Here is a 15,485-nt window from a genome sequence, read left to right as displayed (position 1 = left end):
CGACCAGCCATAATTGCCCATCTCTCTTATTTGTCAAGATCTCTCTGCAGTGTCTCACTGGCCTCAAGGGAGTTAGTTGACAGCTCCTCCCAATGTAGCGTCTCTGGCAAACTCGCTTAATATTCCTTCAAGTGCCGAGTCCAAGTGGTTCCAAAGATGTTGAAGAGAACTGGCCCAAGGATGATACTGTCTTAGCCACTGAAATTAGCGCTTCATGCTTCTTCTTGCTCCTTCGTGCAGAAATCACAACCAATATCTTCTTTGTTTCTTTTCTATCCATGCAGATATCTTTGCTTATGCTCATGCTTTTTATCCCAACAGCAGCTGACACCACATTTCCATACAGAGCAAGAGCACGCTTTTCCTGCTGTTACTAGACTTAACAATTTTGCAATCTGTCAATCAGATACCTTTGCAACTGAAATCAGACCTTCAGCATTTCTCATCAAAAGAGTAGAATGTCCTCAGAAGAAGAGAAAACTTTGCTGCATACTCTGTAAGCCTGCAGAATATATCATAAGGAGTTAGCATCACAATCATTTCAGCACTGACCCTATACTTGAGCAGGGAAAAAACTTCAAAGAAGAGCTAATTAATGCAGCAACATAATCTAAGGAATAAAACAACTAGGATCTTCCAAACTGGTCTCTGCGGTAGAAATGTACTTGTAAGAATACAGAAGGTAAAAGATATGGTTTGGAAAGGCTACATCCTTGCTAAGCTAAATTGGATCTCATCCTGTAGATGAAAGATCAAGAAGCTCAAAGTGGAGCTAGAGGGACATGTCCAGATAATGAGATAGAGCAAAGCATTTTTCAAGATAATTAGGCATTTTGGTGGACTGGGCAGTTAGGTTAAATCTGCCACCCTTACTCATTTTTGGGGACTGAATTGTGGAGTGCTAAACCATATCTGCTGCTCTAGAAAGTAAAAGAGACACATCCAAATGGTATGGCTAGTGTGAAGACTCTCACTCTCTATTGCTAAACACTTCATAAGCTATTAACCGGTCATAGGAACAAAATGAAATAAAGCCATTATACCATCTTGGAATGGAAAAATATGTTCAAAATATTTTTTTCCTTCTGTTTTCTTCCTCCTTTTTTTTTTTTTTAATTTAATCCCAGAAGGTATGATTCATAATTTCAACCATTCTGGAATGCTTTCAACAGATGAAGCCAGCATAGTATTTTTCTAACAGGCTCTTGCCCCTTACATTCTTCATTACTGTTTTGGAATATACTCCACAGTCATTTGATCTCAGTCAGTTTTTTATCTCTTTCCCCCCAAGACAAATTTTAAAGGACTACCTAACCACTAAAAATCATCATTTCTCTGGTTTCTCAAAGCTTTTTGAGAAAGTTGTTTTGTTTTGGTTTTTTCGTATTGCATTACTCCTAATGTCTTCAGACCTACTACAAGTGGAAGTTCAAATCAATCTTATCTTAAAGAGACCGTGAAAGATAACGAACTGCCAGTCTTGGTATTTGTATTTTTTTAAATCCTTTTGATTTCAAGGTTGCCTTCCTGAATGCTCAGTTTAATTAGAAAACATTGTGTTTCTAAAGGAGACCCAGTTCAATTGCTTCTGCAAGTTCACCTTGGATTGTACTTCAAGAAATCTTGTTTCATTCAAACATTAAAAGAATAGATTTGACATCATATGTGACCCTTTCATCTCTCTCATCTGTATTTCATTGCGTGAGTTTCACAGTTGCCTCCAAGAAGATTCCTTTCAATTCGCATAGCATGTTATCTGAAGATCTGTCTGCTTTCTTCACTTGCTTGAATGGGAAGACATGGGAAATACATTCTGAAGGTTATCTTTTATAGTCTACTTTTACCTACCAGTGTGCTTCTATTGACTAGAACCAATTTCAGCTGGAAAGAACATATTGTTCTGATCCGCTCACATGAAGGGCGAATGATGTTTTCTTAACTGATCTCGGAGGATGGAAAAGGGATTGCAGTATCACTCCAAACAAATGCACCTTTCTAGAATGACCACAGCAAATGCCTTCAAGGAATTAGGGAGAGGAAAAGAATAGAAAAGAGGGGGAGAAAGAGAGAGGGAGTATAGCTACCAAATGGAGAGAGATGAAGTCCTCGCAGTTGAGCCGATGGAGTTCTCCTAGGGGAGATCTCAAAGTCCTGGTTATCTCAAGGTTCTATTCTAGTCCATTGCTGAGGGGGGAAACAGATCTAGAAATGGCGGAGGGGGAGCAGATACAATAAAGAGCAAGTCTATTGAAATTGCTGAGGGGGAAAATGGTATTGAAGACGGGTACAGACAGTCCATGTTCTCAGCAGGAGAAGTCAATATCAATATCAGCAGTGAGTGGGAGCTATTGTTTCAGGACTGGTTTCTATAGGAAACCAGTCTAGGTCTCGCGAACACATCTGCAGGCAACACTTAGCAGGCATCCTGCTTCAGTCAGGCCAGCAGCCCTGGATCAGAATTACAGGCGTCTCAGCCTCAGTCCTTGGGAGGGGGGCTTCAATCTCCATCCCTCACGGTGGTAGTGGAGCAGATGAAGGATTTTCCATGGGGCGGCTACCACAGTTGCCCCAGCAAGTTCATCTGGCCAAGAGGTGGGAAAATTCCTGGGCTGGTGTCGCGAAGCACGTGCAGGCCCATAGGTCGCCTCGCCCCTTGGCAGGCCCTGCTAGAAGCAGTCACTGTAGACACAGCTGCCAACAATCACTTGGCAGGCCAGAATTCTGCTCAGGGGCCTCAGGATTTCTGGCATTCCTCTCTGGCCGGCATGCCAGCATTCCAGTCAGGGTCCTCAGGGTCCTGATGTCTGTCCTGGGGACGGTCGTGAGGCAAATGAGGGGAACTTAGGACTGTCTTTCACATGGATCAGAAAATCAGTTTACTAAAATGGCCAAAAAAGAATGTGTAACATTTAGAATTGAGGAAAAAAAACAAAAACAAAACCAAACCCAAAGCATTGGAGCAATATCATTCTAGAGAATGCCATGTATCTATGAAAAGTACAAAAAACTTCTGTTTTCAAATGCACTTACAAATCACCTTTTGCATCTGTTTGGCTTTTTTTTGTTTGTTTGTTTGAAAGCTCTGGCACTTATCTGATTCTTTTTTGAGCTAGTTCAGCTCATTCATCTGGTAAGAAAGCAGCTAAAAGTAAAGAGAAAAACCTATGGGGACCAGGATGCCACTTCAGCCACGTTGTCGTGAAGCATTAGGTCAGCCTTCTGTGTTGTAGAAATATCTCTGTCCTAGATGAAAATCAATGCATAGCACTACCTTCTTTTAAACTTTGTCCTTGCTACTGGGTTCCTGAATGATCAAGATGCTTTCTTTCAAACCAAACAACAGCCAGCCCTCTGAGATACTCCCCAAAGTATTGCGATGGAATAACTTGATCAGGAGGAAGAGCTCGCTATGCAGAACCTGAAGATGATGTCAAGAATGCTTTGTTGTGGATTACCATAGTTTGGGATTGTTTATCTCTTACCCCACCATGTAGGTCTAGGAAAAAATTAGGTAGCCACAAGGCTTTTACAGCTGTTCTTGTATTTTGGGGTAGTAAGGATTTAGGGGAGTAAACAAAACTGTGGTGAGTTTTCCTATTGACTTGATTGCTCTGTCACTTTGAATTAACTGCATTGCATGTCAGCTAACCCATCAGCATCAATGAGAAGAATATTATCTTCCTTCCTGCACAAAGGATGTTTCATGATGCCAGTGATGTCAGGGACTTAAAAACGAAGACCATTGTGATTGAAAGGAAGCACTGGCATGCCACAAGGTAACTGTAGTGAGCTGTGTTTCCTCCTCAGCTTCACTGTGAGAGTAGAATTTTAATGAGCAGTTCCAAAACTTGGTCTTAGCATAGTCTGGTGACATATCTCAAAGGAGCAGTGTCCTAGGGTGACTTTATGATGCTTGTATCCGCAGTCATCTGCTCTGTTAATGCTGGATATGATATTCTCTGCCTTCAAGACTGGTTCTGAGAGCAAAGGTGGGGAGAAGAAGAAGCACCGAGTTTCTTATCAGGGGCTGCACTCCTTAAAAAGCAAGACTCTTCCACATTCTGCGCTGCACTGTGTTGTCTGGGCACTGACGGAGCAGAACAGAGCACGCATTTGCTTTTTAGTTGGTTTAGCTGGCTGAGGCAGAGTTTTCCCTGGACTGTTTTTTTTTTTCCTTTCCCTTTTCTTGGAACGTTTCGAATCTGCTCCGGACTGGGACCTGGGAAGCACTGGGAACTTGCACTTTGTGGCCTACTGGGGCCTACTCTGGGCAGCAGCCTTCCCCATTGCCGGAGGCATTGATAACAGAGTGAGCACCCACAGGAGGGACTTTCTGATTTGTCGTCTCTTCAGTGTGGCAAATGAGTTTTGTCATCTGGTATTGTTCATTTTTTTGTGCTGGGAAGTGCTTTGCCTGTTAAAGAAACAGCTTTTTCCCACTTTTCTCCCCAAACCAGTTGAGGGGAGGGGCTGTGTTGGTGGGCTTTCGGTGGGGGGGAGGGTGCAGTGGCCCTTTGTGAGGTTTTCTGCCAAATTTGCCCTAAACCAGGACAATCAGGATGTGCGACTTAGAGAATGGTGGTTGGAACTTTGGTTGGAAAAGACCTTGAAGAACACTGAGTCTAAATGGAATTAGCAAATGCAACCATCAAGAAATGCTTTGCTGTTTGAAGAGAACGTGATTTATCTGGTAAGCTTTGCAAGTATTTGTGTCATCACAAGCACACATGACCAATGCATTAGATAGGAATATAATAAGAAACCTGTGCAGATCAACAGAATGATTCTCAGGCTAGGATATTTGCATGTTTCATCTGTCTTCCTGACTTCTTCAAATGAATTCTTTTTAGAAAGTAATGATTGGAATTGTTATTCTTTTGACAGTTCTGAGTGTATTACTGACCTTTTTGGCATATGAATGCCAAACGGGTTCATTCACCTGGTTTTTCAGATAAAGACCGAGATTTAGTGTTGCTTCAGCTGGAGGCAGAAACATTGAAATCCTCCCGCCTCCTTCTTAGTACCTAATTTCTATTACAAAATCAGTGCACAATCTTGTCCCTTAAGGTCCACTTAGCTCAGTTTGTACCAACAGGGTGACATTAGCAGGGCTCACATGATGCTGCACACAGAAGCTCTCAGTGTGCAGCTCTAGCAGACAGTAATTCCATGCAGTTGGACAATCCCAGTGCTGACTTTGGATCACCAGAAGCGTTCTTAGTAGAACGAGACAGATTTAATGGAGAGGTCTCTGCAGGAAGTGGCCTGAAGAAGACAGCAGAAATCCCAGCTGTGTGTTTGTAGAAATCAGTTGAAGGCCATTTACAGAAAAAAGATCTTTAAATCTAGCTTGCTTTTTCTGCAGATTATTTGTAAACTATATGCATGACATGGACAGTTTCACTGAGCAACTGAAATACAGCTGCATTTAAGGGGATTGAATCAGGGTTCAGGGGAAGCAGTGAAATAAAGCTTTTCAGGAATACCTGACATCCAAGTCCCGCCAAAATTGATCCGTTTTTTATGTCCAGATGCTTTTGAAAATAATGGGTGACCATTTGGCTACCTCATCGTTTTAATCAGAAATACAAAGAAAATTTAAAACTCACATTTTTTATTGAATATTGAATATTTTTCTTTGTTTATTTCCTACTTTCCAATTCAGTTCTACAAATCATATGATTAGGTAATGAGAACTCATGCTGTATAAAAATATTTAATGCTATACTTCCAAGTTAAGGCCATGTATTTCCTGGAACTGTTTCAAAAAAAAAAAAAAAAGCCTATCTGGATTCTTTCTTCCCCACGCTCATTATTAGATGAAAATCATTTCAATATTCTCTTTTGACTTTAGATGGTGCAAGATTATATTCAGAAATTCAAGCCTCTACTGTTAGGTGGTTTACATGGTTTTCTGGCCAATCTAACTTTGTGCAACCACTCTTTGCAGCTATATATTTTTGCAGTAAGGCATCCCAGGGGTCTGTGAGAAGTTTTAATGTCAAGCAGAACTAACATGTAAACTACACGTGACATACTCGACATATTTCACCTCAGAAAGTTACAGTATGCTTAGACGGGATGAAATACGAAAGAAATAGACTTAACACAATCTTTCTAAATCTTGGAAATCTATTACCTGAACTTTGAGTCCGTTTGCAGGACTCTGTAGAAATGCAAACGTGAAGTCCAAGGAGTAGAGCAGAAGGCATATTGGGCAGGGGGACAGAAGATTGCCTTGAAGGATGACGTAAGCAAGATTGCATCCTATAAAGATAGCAGCTGCTTCTGCTGGTGCCAACATCGAGAATTTGTGCCACTGGCCTAGTTTTCTGGGGACTTTTGACCTGCACGCTCTTGAGGGCTTGCAGACATGAATTAATCTGTCCTTTGATCTTTTCTTTCATTTGAATGTCTAGGACCTGTTTTGGTCTTGTGTACGGTACTGTATAGTGTTATAAACAGACATGTTTCCACTGTTTGAAAGCTGTAGTTGAAAGTTCGGTTGCAATTATGAGTTGGCTGTCAAAAGAATTAATTTTCTGCTTTAAGCAAAATATCAAGAGAGACATTCAATCCACTCCTGTGATACAGATTCATTTTGAATTTACAGGGTAATTTGCATTAGTGGTTGTACTGCATGAGCAATAAATATGACTTGCTTGGTTTCTAATGATGATAATAATCCTCTTTGTATTACTAGAAGAATTGAATCCACCATCATTCTTTTCCTATTATTATTATGCTGTAAAGGAAAAACTCTTTTGCATTAACCAAGGAGTAAAATGCATGCATTTAGCATCATTCTTGCAGGTAGTCCTCAATTCTGAAAAGACCTCTCAGAAGCTGCATCAAATGGGAAAGCTAGACAGATGGCAGAATGCAGAACCTGCCATTTAGGATCGAGTACAAAATGACACCCAAGAAATTCTTCATGGATGCTGCAGAAGTACAAAGACGCCATTATTTCAAGGTGAAAAAGAGTCAATGAATAAAAAACTGTGCTAATCAAGACACCTGAGTACCAAGCGTGCGCCAAGGCTTTTTTGTAATGAACATCATTCCCAGCATGAAAAAGTACTCTTTTTATTGTAGATCGTTTAAAAGTGCCCAACAGTTTGGAAAAAAGTACTTTTCTTTTTTCTAGTAATAAGAACTCTGTATCATTCTAAGAGATACTGGACACAGGTTTTTGAAAACAATGTTCTTTCAAAGGTTAATTCTATTCATAAATACTTCACAGGAAAACATTTGATCTGCTGTTCATCCTGAAGACTCTTAAAGGAAAATGTTTTGGTTGCGTTCTCTTCTCACTAGTTCAGGAGCTCAGTCTTACCAGCATTGTAATGCTTTTTTATGTTCCTGATGGCACGGCTTAGACATCCTTGTCTCCGTTACCGTCATGATTTCCATATCAAGTGATGAGAATTTTTCTTCATGATTGGTGAAGTGAAGTGTCATAACATTCATGTCAAGTCAATTTGAAGTTTTTTTTTCCAAAGGAATCTCTTCCTGCCTAATGAAAACCTTTTGAAATAGCAAACCTACTCAGTTTTTCAGAAAGTGATATAATACACCTGTAGAGTACAATGTCCTGGGAGTTGTTTTTTCAGCAGAAGAAGAAAACTGCTGTTTTCTTCTTCTTCTGTCACCTTAGACTTACTTTATTCAAAACCTTTTTAAACCTTTGAATTTCTATTTTTGTAGCTAATTCCTTTCACAGTGTGCTATAGCATATGTATTTTGAAAGGCCATTTGTACATATTCAAAGGGCTTACTTCTATTCTACTAAGAAATGGCTGTACTTCTAGTAGGGAAACTTCAAGGTCCAGTAAGATTTTATCTTGTACAAAATTTAAAAAACTCCAACTCTTAAAAATGATACCAGAAAATGACATCTGTAAGACTGTGGCAGGAGGCTTTTTCCAGAACAATGTGCAGTTCTTCCCAATTCTATTTTTCCCTCTCATTACTTTGTACACAAAGAGTTTTACACAGTCTTCTAACAGTGGCATGTTACTACAGGGCTAGAGTATTGCCCTGCCAGCATTGGAATTGACTGGAATGCAGCTGTGTTCAAATTTGCTGATGGGACAAGGGTTTATTTGCTGAACACACTTTAGCAAGCAAGAGGGCTTCTTGGTCTTTAGATGCTAAGGCCCAGAAAAAGATGAATGAGCTGGTGACATGCCTCGTGTTTTAAAGAGAGATCAAAAACTTATTTCTGGGGTCACCTCCCTTTTGGTACGGAAAGCACACAGAGGGCTTTGAAGCAGCACTTTCACCCTCTTTGCATTCACTAGTAAATCTGAGACAGAGCTTGGCCCAAGGTTTGTGCAAAAATACTCTTTTGATGCAACTGTTCACCAGACAATATCTCTGGGAAAATGTGCAGGGGCAGAAAGCAAGCCCTTCCTGGGAAATCTACTGAAATGGTTCAGAAGTTATTCCCACTCCCTGTTGCTAACCTCTGCTGTCTAGCTGTCGGATATGCTTGGGACCATGTTGAAATAATTCTAAACAGTGTACTGAGGCTGCAATATTGAGTAAACATAGGTATTTTCCATAGGTGTCAGGGAAAAATATTTCTATTGGTAAAAATGAGTTCCATAGAAAACAAGAACAGCATGGTAGAAAAAAAATCACATCCATAGAATGAAGATGCCCAGAATTCTTCTTTTGAAGTTACACAGAGTCAATATTTTCTAAATAATCTTGTGAAACTTATGAAGAAGTAGGAGTACATTCCACCTGACTGGTGCACAAGTTCATGTTTCCAACTTACAAAAAACATATTATTAAAAGAAAAAGATTCCACCTTGTGGAAAAGTAGCCCATTCGTAATTGTATCAAAGGTAGGATTAGATCAAGTATTCCTACAAGACAGTAGTAGTACTATGAAAAGCCTTTTGGCATCTATCTGACTACAGGAAACTTGAGCAAGCAGAAGTGTCTTTCCCTGCTGCAAGCTGTACTTCCAATTTGCTACTGCTGCTTAAACATTGTTCAAAGAAAACTTGTCCAAATAAAACTACTGTATACAAGCAACTGGAACTATCCATTGCGTTCCAGCCAATTTGAACTAGAAAATATCGGACACACACTCCAGTTGAATATTCTAATGCATAGATGGAGTATACCAGCACTAAGAAATGGGAACGCTGGAGAAAGGAGCAAATGCAGATGAATTTCAGGGAAGGAAATTATTGGAGAGCTAACTGCAGTCCCTCGACTTTACAAGAAATGATGTCCAGTAAATCCCAACCTGATGCATAAAGAACTCCGTTAAAATGGGCTGCATCTATGGTCCTCTGTTCTTCCTAGATGAAGAAACTGTGTTTTGAATCAATCTTCCAAGTGGTATGGCTAAAGACCTCGGATACCTCCAATTAAAAAATTTTTTTTTCCAGAAGCAACTGTCTTGAAACCTCTTTAAACTGACTTTTCCCCTGAAGATGCCATCTTTTAAAAGAGCACCTTGTCATTTAACAGGGTATTCCAAACATCATTTCCAAATTTAGACTAAAAGTAACACTCTTTCTAGTTATCTTTGGGTTTTTTGCAGCTTCCTGCCAACATAGGCAGCAAGGAAGAGAACAGACGGCAGCTCTTTCTGGAGCATCTTGAACAAATGCCCTTGCTTATGTTCCAATCTTTCACTTCTCCAAAATCCCTAACCATGAAGTAAAGGTTGTGAAGGCATTACTAGTAGTATTAGATGGCAATGGATGGGTCAAATAGAATTTGTATCACATAGATGATACTTGGCAAAGAGCAAATGAAGGGGTTTCTTTCAGCTCTCAGACTGATGTTACATCTCAGTAATTTATTAAAAAGATAACAAGAAGGATATTTTTTAACAGTGAACTTAATTACACCCCTACCCATGGACATCTGAATCTTAGGAATAGACAGTGTCTGATTTAGAAAAAAAGAAAGAATGACCACAGTTTAAAGAAGCATATGATCATGAACACTTTGCTGATGGAACGTAGCCTATTCATTGGCTGAAATGAAGCAGGTAGACAGGACATAGGAAGTATCATTTTGTGGATCAAACCTTTATTTTCTAAAGTGATGCTTACAGATGGTGAACTCACCAACTTCGATATTGCACAGTAGATAAGAGTACCTAACTTGCGCCATCAAGTTATCCCTTGGAATCACCATCCAAGGGCATTTTCCCCTGCCTCTGGGAAAATGTGCCTACCTTTTTCACAACACTTTTGCAGCAGCATTCTTAGGCCTGATCAGCTGGTATGGAGCGTGAATGATCAGCAGCAAGGTGACTGGCCAGGGTCATTTGCTTCAATGGATTTTTATCTACTGGATATTTTGAAGACCTGCTTCAGCCCTGTTGGTCAAACACAGCCTTCAAACGGTGCTAAACAATTGTTTGGGCTGTGGACCACATGAAAAAATACCTTCTGGTGCCTTTACTGGGCCATATGCTCTTGATTCTCTCCCTCAACTTCTCCATCACCTCTCATCTCTTTCACATGAGCTATGTTCAAGGTCCACAGGATACTTTTCACAGAATCTTCAGGCCTGATGCAGTAGGAATGATGAACAAATGCAGCTGGGATGAATTTTCCAGTTTGGATAAAACCTCTTGTGCACACAAATCCCCCTATGCCCAGAAAAACCTTCACTAAGCACTCGTGTTCTACCTAAACCGCAGTTTAGTCTGAAAGAAAAGCTTTTGTCTGAGAGTATCTGAGAGATTTGCATGAAGCACAGATATCTGACCTATGCCATTTTGAAGATCAGAGTTAAAAGAAAATGGCAAGAACTTTTTAATTTTGCCGGTTTTAATTTTCAATTCCATGCACGTTTTCAAAAAGTGTCAATCTCAAATGGCCATCAACATATTTCAGTCGTCTGGAAGTTAGTATTCATATCAAATGTGTTTCAAATCAATAGAATTTCAAACCTTTCCTCAAAGTTTATATACCTAGATTAAGTATTTCTGATCTCTATTAGATGAAAGGAAGACATTTTTTGCTGTTGGGGTGCTGGAACGCTGCTACGGGTTGCCCAGAGAAGTTGTGGATGTCCCATCCCTGAACCTATTCAAGGTCAGCTTGGATGGGGCTTTGAACAGCAACGAATGCCACCCTTGATGGGAGATAAACAAAGCTTGAATATAGAAGAGACTCAGATTGAGGTATACGAACAAATTTTCTCTCAGCTCTTGGAGTAAATTCAAAGTTGTACAAAATTGCATTTCTCTGTGACTTTCACTACTGTAACAGAAAGCTTCATGAAAACTGTGCAGAAGATATCACATTTTAAAAGCGATAAGAACTACAACATCAAACACATGGGATGGGTTTCAACATGGGACACTCTCTTAGAGAAAATCTCTGTACTTCAACACTTCATGCCAATCATTAGGATTTCAAGGAGTGCCAAAGAAGGCGGCAAAATATCCTTCAGGACATTATTTACTGTAGTTCAGCCTGGCCATTAGTTGGAATTGGTGTTTGAACTAATGTAGACGTACCACACACACTTTCCATGCACTGAAAACTTACTGTTTACAATGAATAAGCAATGAGGATCAAAATTGATTGAAAGCATCTTAAAAATGTCAAGCATTTCACTGTAAATGATCTATGATCAAAATACTTATTCCTCCTTAGTGAGGGACAAATAAATTCTTCCATACCATGATGGTTAAAAATTGTTTAAACCAATGTTTTCTTCTGAAAAGACATCATCTAATTTTTTCTATTTTTAGAAGAAAATATTTCTAGACATAGAAGAAAGGAATTTTAAAGGAACAAATGGAAGGAAAATATTCTGCAAACAGAATTCAATGAAAACCTGTGTTTTAAATATGAGGTAGATATTCCACAGAGTTTTTGTACCAGATATTTGAAATAGTGTACCGGCTATTCTGTCCACAAAGAGAGCTATTTAGCATTTCAGTCTTTTCCAAGGTGTTCATGATCTGCTATGCTGATCTCTGTGCATGCCTAGGTGTGTGCGGAAGGTGGGGCCATGTGAAGGGGAGTGTCTATGTTTGCTTAGCACTCGTACTGGCAGATTCATGCCTCAGCTCCATCATTTCTTTTAGAAACTTCCCAGAGAGTGGATATGAAGTTTCATATCCAAAAGAGATCAATTCCCAAGTCATCCATTTTACTCTACCTTGTAAATCACATGCTTTGTTGCATATTTTATCAAATAGACTTTCAAGCCGCATGGAGGAAGGAGAATGTGGAGAATCCCTCCAATGTCTTGCAACTTGTACGCAAATAGATTTTCAAGAAAATCATCATTTCTCTTTTAAATACATCTGGGACAGGCATGATGGTGGTGTCAATCTGTTGAAGTTTTTGTTGCTGGGGGAAGTTGTACGAAAGGATTGGTTTTTACATTGACCAGTTACTGAATCAAGTGCATGAACACATTTGAAATTCAACTGGGGTTTCCTTTTTCTAGCAGACTACTTCTAGAACTAGCTAGCAGACTCAAGATGACTCTTTTTCTCTGTTTTTTTTTCTTTCCTATTTTCTTGCTTTCTCTGCAACTGTCTACACAATTTTAGGACTTTTTCCCAACTCAAATTGTTTCATAGACCGATAATTCAGATACGCTTTTTACAAGGAATGTTTTAAACCTTTGTTAGAGTTAAGAAAGTTAAGGACATAGGTCTTTTTCTTCCCTTATGAATATTGCAATGAAAGAGTTCAATAAAGACCAACTCCTTTTTATTTATTTGGAATACAAGTCGATAATTTCCATACGGTAATTCATTGGTGGACCAATATTTGCCATTCTGATGTAAGTTGTCACTTCTTAACAATATGCCTTCTGTGACTACGTTGACAACACTTTTGGTAAAGATCCTAACTGGTCTTAGACACACATAGGGAGAAATTTGCTCTGCCAGTGTCAGTCTTAAGCATGCGTCTGAGAGGATCTTTCTAGAGCTGGGGAATTTTCCCATGAAAGGGATTCAGTTATGGAAGAGACAGGTTTCCTGGAGTTTTACATTCTTCTTGAACACTACTTAAGGAACTTAAATCCCATGTCCATTTGGATCTCACTCGGCACAGAGCTTTGTCATGCCAGTCCTTGAAATGCATCTCTAAGAGAATTCACTAGCACAGAATGAATGAGGGTGGAAGGAGTCTGTGGGGCTCACCAAGTGCCATCCCCCTGCTTCAACCAGGATACCTAGAGCCTGTTGCCCAGGATTATATCTGGGCCTACTTTTAATGTCTTCAATGATCCAGACTCCACCATCTTTCTGGGCACTCTGTGCCATGGTTCAGTCACCGTCACGGTAAAAAATAATTTTGTGATGCTCAGAGGCAATCTCCTGTATTGCAGTGTGTGCCCACTGCCTCTTGTCTTTTCACTGAGCATCATTGAAAAGACACTGGTTCCCTGCTCTTTGCACTATTCCTTCCCATAGGTATGTGTGCTGCTGCCATGTAGATAAACGTCCAAAACTTCCCTGAAGCCCAGGCAGATGATATTCTCTTCATCTACCAGGCAAGTTCATTCACCGGAGGAGTTTAGAAAGTCGTCAAGCACCAATTTCCCCTGGTAAATCCATGCTGACTACATTTGTTCTGTCCTCCTTGGTGTGCCTGGCAATGCTTTCCAGGTATAGCTACTCCATCAACTTCCTGGGGATCCAAAAGAGGCTGGTTGGCTTGTACTTTTCTGAGTCCTCTTGGTTGCCTTTTTTGAAGATGGGTGACATTTGCTTTCATCCAGTCTTTGGCCACTTTCCTCAGTCACCATGATCCATCCAACATGATCAGGAGTGGCCTCAGAATAACATCTGCTAACACCCTTGAGACCTGTGCATCCATCTCAACAAGGCCTGTGGACTTTATGGAATACTTCCCAATTCAGTGACTATGCCCATAAAAATTTGCATGGGATAAGAGGACATTTTAACAGGTACTTGAAGAGTGAGTGAAAAGCTATGGAAGCAATCCAAAAGGACGAAGACTAGAGTTCCCTTTGAAGAAAAAGCATCCCATCATGGAGCTGAGCAGCTTTAGATCCAGGTAAGCTTCCTCTCTGAAAGGATGCAGAAGACATGATTTTACCTAATCCAGTAATAAAATGTGTTGACCATTCACTTGCAATACAAAAAATTCAATGATTTCCAAAATTATTGCCTCCTAACTAGACAATAATGTACTGGCTGGGTATTCCCCTAACAGATGAGAGCACCTGCTTGATGTCTCTTATGCGTGCAGACTATTTGAAGTAGGTCATTTGAGTGGGGATTCCTGGTCTTCGAATTTTCTTTCTGATGAATTTGGAATATTTACTGAAGCAAGGACCGGAAGATGAAAACTTCATTTCCCATCAGTGCACTCTAACATCCATGGCCGTAATGCCATTGTTTCTCCCCAACCGAGTCAAGAATTCATGACTACAAAGTGGATCAGCTCCAAAGGAAAGATCAAGGCTGGATAATATTCTCTCTTGGTAAAGCTATTTATCTCAAATGAAGTGACCAACTTCAGTGATCTCTTACTGGCCTAAAGCTACAAGGAGGGGGAGATGGACCAGCTTTCCTTCCACTGCTGCTCTCTTTGTCACCTCGGTGTTTAATACGGGTAGGAAGACGTTCAAAAAGACAGCTTTGCAGAATTCATAAAATTCAGTCTTAAAAAAAATCATTTTTTAGCAGATGAAATAAAAATAGCAAATAAAATATATAAGTTTGTCTTGCCTTGTTCTGCAGGTTTTGTAACTGGCACACCTTTCCTTATGAACGCACTGTCCTTTCCTAAATACTCTCATATGGAGGAAGATGCTTCTGATCAGAAGAGCACTAGGATGTCTTTACTCGACCTTTTCTTTTCACTGATGCTTGGTCCTCTGAAATGAATGGTTTTCTAAAATTGAAATGTGCTACTATTGTTCCCACGGGGTAAGCCGCAGACTCCTCCTGTCGGAGCTGTCACTAATCAGCTATTCTCCTATCTGCCTTTAGTAGTTGAATGTTCTGGTCTAAAAGTAGCACCTTCTGTGTAGCCATGCTCTTAGTTGCCAGTGTCATCCTAAATCCAAACACCCTCCTGCAAAGGACTGCTGGTTCTGTAGTCAACTAAGGAAAAAAGACCCGTCCATCCATGCTTTCTGATTTAAAATATTAGGGTATAATGTCCCTAAACAATTCTCTGCAGTTGAACACTACTTATCTTTGCCGTGTTCCTTCAACTCACTTGCAAGTCATTCATGCCTTAGGTTATTGGGAGAATTGCTTCATTTGAAGATGATTTAAAGGGGTATGAGAATACTTTTGTGCTTCTGCTATGAGGATACTTTTCAAATCCATACAAACTTCCTGCAAATGCAAAAACCTGCATCCTGTATTGTCCTAGCTTACAATATCAAAATGCATCCTATTCCCACCCTCAAGAACTGCAGAAACCAGGGGTGGCATCGTTTTTTCCTTCTCTCCTGTTAATGGGCCCATCAATGTCTTGCCACATGACTCA

Source organism: Haemorhous mexicanus, chromosome 10, assembly GCF_027477595.1.
Source record: "Haemorhous mexicanus isolate bHaeMex1 chromosome 10, bHaeMex1.pri, whole genome shotgun sequence".
Lineage (NCBI taxonomy): Eukaryota > Metazoa > Chordata > Aves > Passeriformes > Fringillidae > Haemorhous > Haemorhous mexicanus.
Note: the sequence above shows the minus strand (reverse complement) of the source record.